The sequence below is a fragment of the Sphaeramia orbicularis genome, chromosome 11 (genome assembly GCF_902148855.1).
Source record: "Sphaeramia orbicularis chromosome 11, fSphaOr1.1, whole genome shotgun sequence".
NCBI classification, from domain to species: domain Eukaryota; kingdom Metazoa; phylum Chordata; class Actinopteri; order Kurtiformes; family Apogonidae; genus Sphaeramia; species Sphaeramia orbicularis.
Genome location: NC_043967.1, coordinates 47,688,537 through 47,694,536, shown reverse-complemented (window position 1 = coordinate 47,694,536; position 6,000 = coordinate 47,688,537). Strand labels below are relative to the sequence as shown.

General features: G+C 41.9%; 1 protein-coding gene across 1 annotated transcript in view; it reads left to right on the top strand.

The window, feature by feature from the left end:
* The first annotated feature begins 1,309 nt into the window (after positions 1-1,309).
* Positions 1,310-6,000, top strand: part of gatad2b (GATA zinc finger domain containing 2B) — a 56,648-nt gene continuing 51,957 nt past the window's right edge. The window contains exon 1 of the mRNA XM_030147870.1: positions 1,310-1,420. The gene's annotated coding sequence lies outside the window, so the exon portion shown is untranslated. The remainder of the gene's footprint in view (positions 1,421-6,000) is intronic.

Genomic DNA, 6,000 nt, shown 5'->3' with positions numbered 1-6,000 from the left:
AATGGAGTATTTTCACAGTATGTTTTAGCACTTCAACTTGAGAAAATTATCTTCTTAATAAAGTGTGGACTTTTCATCTGCCAGTCCACTTTATATATAGTGGCAAATATGGTATCTGGTATGAGATCAGGTGTATGGTCTGATAAATAAATCTGTGAGGTGAGAACCAAGCATCATAGCTCCATACGTGAATTTTCTATCATGACAATATATACGTGTCGCGACAGACTGAAGAGTGTATGTCTCATGCACAAATAAAACTGATCATTTTTCTTCATCAGCCATCCACACTGGTGTCACAGACATACTGGCCCTGTCTTGGGTCGTTGTCGTGCTCACAGACCCAGTCTATCGTGGTATCTGGTTATCAGCAGAAATGTGGCAGCCAGTGTTGCTTAACCCCTCCCAGCAGGTCACACACACATCTGTTAACACCTGGCTGAAAACAAGTACTTCTATGAATGTTCTGCCATCTCATGAGCTGACAGTGTTTGGGAACCACTGCTTAACATTAATACTATGTTAATACAATAAAATGATACAGAAAAGGTACAAATTGATGCTTTATACATGACCAGACTCCAAAAAATGGTTTATTCCTGACAAATGCGTTCACAGATTATAAACAACACCTACACTTTAACAGTCAGACAACAACAAAAAAATCTGAGTTAAGAACCAAGCATGGTAGCTCCAGTCATGACTCTTTTGTCGTGACATTATGTACATATCACGACAGACTGAAGATGTCTATCTCATGCACAAAGGTTATTGATTATTTTTGCTTCATCAGCTATCCGCACTGTTGTCACAGACACGCTGGCCCTGTCTTGGGTCTTTGTCGTGCTTACGGATGCATATAAACCCGGTCTATCGTGATATCCCGTTATCGACATACTTATGTCAACCAGTATCTCTTAACCCTTTCCCGTAGGTCACAAACATTTCTTAACACCAAGTTGAAAATTGAAAAAAAATAACGCCAGTAAAAACGCGGTTACAGAAGTGAATGTTTGGACACATTGTTTTAGCTCATTGGAGTTAACATGGCTATCTGTCCGGTCCAGACACAGACAACAACACCGACACCGACCAATCAGCGCTCTCTCTTTCTACGCCGCGGAAATAAGGAGCCAATCAAACGCTTGGCTGCCTCTGCCGACGACCAATCAGCTGTCTGTCTGGATTTGCTGGGAAGACGGGTAGCCAATCAGGTGTCTGTCTGGGCTGCACGGAGAGCGCGTCTGACCAATGAGCTTCCTGTCTGGCCGCACCGAGGGGGTGAGCGTCTGTCGAGGCCCAATCAGCGGTTCAGTGCTGCCTGCCGGTGCCGGGAACTGGTGGTGAGGAGCCGCTGCAGCGCGTCAGGACCGGACCGTGAACCCGGAGACTGTACACACTGAGGCGAAAGGATACACAGGTGAGTCCGAGGATGCGTGCGGGGCCTGGCTCCGGCTGGGGACTGTTTTGAAACGGCAGCGGCGGGATTCGTGTCGCGTTTGGACGGTTAAGCTGTTGTGTTTTTTTTTCTCTTACCGGTGGATTTGCTGATACGCCGATAGACAATAGAACGCCTTTGCTTTGCTATTTATTGATGCGGGCTGACATGTTAGCGACCAGCAGCCGTCGCCTCCAAGTGTTAATTCCCGTTTAAATGCCTAATGCTAGCTAACTGTCAGCACAAACGTTAACGGATGTGAAAATGTCGCGCGGCCGTGTGTGTTTTGATCATAACTGTACTGTAAACGGAGATGTTGTGACTGCATTGTGATGGAAACGTTGTGCGGAATGCCTCTAGTCCGTTTCATTGTTTGATCCAGAGTCTCTAGGGGTTAACTCAGACTGGAGAAGGAGCCAGGGTCTTCCAAATACTTCTTAATGTTCGTTTAAAGAGCATCGGGGACGAGGTGAGACATTAGAAAGGCTTTTTTTATTCAGGCAAAGCTGTCTGAGGTGGCGGATTAAAACGCAGTAGGAGGAGGCCGGGGGGTGCTGATGGGTCTCAGCAATTAGGAAGAAAAATTCGAAATGCATCAGCCATTTACGTAGAGACTCAACTGGCTCCATATGCACCTAAATGGCTGCCTGGCGCCTGACAGCATAAACCAGCGTTTTACTGTAAGGGCAAGGCTTTATTCAGGCCGAGCTGCTGATTGTTTCCTGAGCGGCGGATAAACGGAGGTAGATGTCTAGATGACGTTAGAGACCAAACGGGAATCAATATTTAATGTGTGCTGCCTATTATTCTGCGGATAACAGATCATTTCGTGTGTGTTGATCAGAATTGGCCTCCTCTGTTCTGTTGCTGCACTGCTTCTCAAGATTTCCGAGTCACATGCAGAGGGATTCGCATATGTCTGCTTGTCTTTGTTTTTGTGCTTCCTGTCACTAACTAGATTTGATAATGTACTACCATTTGGATGGAGATAAATCACGAGTGGTTGCATGAGGTTGAAGCTCAAAAGGGCATGCATTCACAGTCATTATTTTAGGCTGAATTAAATGTATTCCCCAGTGGTATTTGCATCAGCTTAACACATTTATTTTTGGTCATTTTGTGTTCTGTTCAAATGAAAGTTGGCAGACAAGCAAGGGGGAAAGCGCTTGTAGTTGCTTCGTCACTTCTTGCCATGAGACGTGCACCCTTTCTTCCTTCAGCAGCTGTCTGTTTCTGTTTCTACCGTGTTGTCCCTTTTTCTTTAGGACATCATGCCCACATCCCAGATATTCATGCCAGTGTGGAAGTAAAGGAGCCTCGCAGCCTTTGGTTTGAGATAAAACTTGGCAGACCTTGAGCCACTCAACCCTCTACTCTCATATAAAGATAGTGGGTCTCTATGAATGAAAGGTCCCTGCTGTTGAAGTGTGTGAATGAACTGTAGTATTCTCAATGAAGGAGACTTTCCTCTTCCCATTTCCAGCCCTGAGTCCCCTGACAGCCCCCAGCAGCATACAGATGAAGACTAATCATACTATTATGGCAGGTTATCAGTGTCTCCTAATGTCATTTTTGATTAGTCTGTAATCAGGGAAATTTAGCCTCTCCTCATTGGAATAATTCTGACTATTTTTAATTTTATTCCAAACGTAGTGGATGTGTACGGCGACACATAAATTGTTTTTGAAAGGAAATTAAAGCTGTTTACCCTGTTTAATTGCCATTTTATAGAATCTGTCTGGTTTTTGCTGGCTGCCTCACAGACACTCCATACCCCCTCTGCCCCTGTTTTACTGCGTTAAAGGCATGTCAACAAAAAGATCCTGATGTGTACATCTGTCAATAATGATGACCTGAGTCCCATTACATGTCTGCCATTATTTAGCAAATAAAGCACAACACAGCGTGATCATGTGCTTTGTGGGCTTTTAGAGTGACAGAACTGAAATCTGATGCATGGCTATAATTTAGAACATACTGTAGGTATCTGTGTCAGGACCGTACTCATGTTAACCTCCTTATATAAAGCACTAATCTAGTCCTGTCCTTCAAAAAAATTTTAAACAATATATGATTTTGAAATATTTTAAATGGAGAATATTGTAACAGTGCCAAGCTGTACATCATGTTAAACCCAAGTTAACTAAAATACAGTCCTGGTCAAAGTTGGCTGTTGAAATGTCAGTGTATATTTATGCACGACAGACAGCGTAAGTTAAAGTTCACTAGGTGCCAGGTCGTATGGATGGGTACCTGGAACTGGTCTAAAATTGGTCCAAGAATTTTCCAGTCAGAACCAAATAAGCCACAAAGTATGCTGCCTTTGGTACTAAAACACAATTTCTCTGCTTCATTTGAAGAGAACAATTTAAAAATAATTTTTGCATTGTTTTTGCAATGAATGTCATATAACAGGAGTTTTCTAATTATGTGCCTTCTACTGACTCGAGCTTATTATGTACAGCATAATTTAGCTTTTTAGGAATGGTAATAGCTTTTTAGGAATTGTAATAATTACAATTAAGCAGTATGGTAACCACTTTTACTGTTATTACATCAAATATATGATGAAGTTAGCAAAATATGAACATGTGTCAAAATTTCCACAATCACAGACACAGTTAGAGTGTCGGCAACATTGGTCAATATGGTAAAAGTTTTGGTGTTCCTCAAGGCAGGTGTAGCAGTATAGCAGTAAAGTAATATTTCTTTTTGGTAAAAACCTTGGTTTAATGCTGCACCTAATGACAGAAATTCACAGTGCTTGTTAGAAGAAAGTGTTTTCCATGAAGACCTCCAGCAGAGTGTTGTTGAGAGCTGGAGGTGGCACAAAATTTGATTAAACGTAGCCGCCTTGTCATTTGAGGCAGGAAAACCCCAGTATTAGAGCTGGGCTTCAGACATGTTACAATATAAACCCTTATAAAAGTGCATGATCCTGACATGACACTGACCAAAAAGATGACCAAGATAGTGCCTCTGCTTCCACATGTTGTGGCTGCATGGAGGAGCAGTGTCAGAGACTTACACCGGCCAAATGGCTAAATTTCATCCAGCGTGATGTACAGATGAATGGGATAAAAAAAAAAAAAAAATGTTCCAATACCCATGCTGCCATACTGTTTAGTATGCCAGACAAAGATTTAATATGTCCCAGTTTGTACTATGTCAAATTCAGTATGCCAAAAAGCCAGGCTGTATACAGGATCTAGTTGCTTTTTGCAGAATCCAAGAGTCCCAGAGTCTTTTTGTATGTCGGTCTGTTATACATTTGATATCAATTTTCTCAATTCAGTTTCAGTTTTGATTAATCTGAGACTTGAATAGTAGATTGTCATGTAAGAGGTGCTGCTGATGCAGTAATAGTGGATGCATCACAGAGCATATAGTTCTTTTTTTTTTTTTTTTAGTTTGCTTTGCTTTCAAGTTATTTTGTCACTGACCCCTAGCAGATTAAACACACAGTTTACATCAGTGAGCTTGAATTAAACTATCAATCATATAATGTCCGTTGTTATCATAAGCAGGACACAGTTCAGTACATAGCAGAGACCACTACAGATTCAACAGACACATTGTACCCACCACTTGTAGCAGGTTGAATTGGACTTAATAATACTGAAACAGAGCTGAATGGAGTACATCTGTAGTCAGATACCATACTGAACTGTAATAAGAACAACAGTTCAACATCAGTCATTTTCATCAGTGTATGTCATCCTTTCCCATATACGACCATAGTAGTCAATACAACAATTAGCAGATACCGAAGTTTGACCGATGGATTGATGCACCCTACGTGATCATCCTTTTCTACACCATTTTATTTTTCAAATGTGTAAACTTACTTCCAAGAACAGTATTATGTTAGAATTTTCTGTGATAAAGGGAATGGGTTTGGTCAGGTAACACAGCGCTCTCCTAGTATTCACTCAGCATCTGGAGTCTCAGCACTTAAGTCACTCCTGCTCACAGTGCAGGACAGGAACTCTGAGCCCAAGAGGAACCCAGAGTAGTGTAAAACACTCTGTACACACACAGAGCAGTTCTGCTGGTCTCTCACAGTCAGAGATGATTGCTGCAGTTGTTGGATTTACCAGGGCTGCTGGTTTATTGCTCGATTGTAGACTGTGAGCTGTCTGCCTCCAGTGTCTGTGTGTCAGTCACATATTTGTGTGAACCCAAAGAGCTTTAACCTGTTTCACGGGCCATTGATAAGTGTTGGACAGCTCTTAGTGGTGTACAATACATTTGAGTCTCACAATTTTTAGCCTCTCTAGACAATACAGGACAAGTGGTTCAGAGGCGAAAATCCAATATCCCAGGGTTACTGTTATAAATGGTGCCTTAATACAGGTAAATAGAAGAGTGTTAGTTGGAAAGCATTATCAAACTACAACACCTAAGATGCTGAGGTTATAAACCGTGTCTGTTCAGACGTGCTTAAACTTCTCTCACCTGACATCAAAATGCGTCTTAGCATGTGTCTTGAGTGATCACCTGTGATCAGCTCTCTCTTCCCTGCTCTTTATGCAAATAAATGAGCTCATCTAATAACCTAA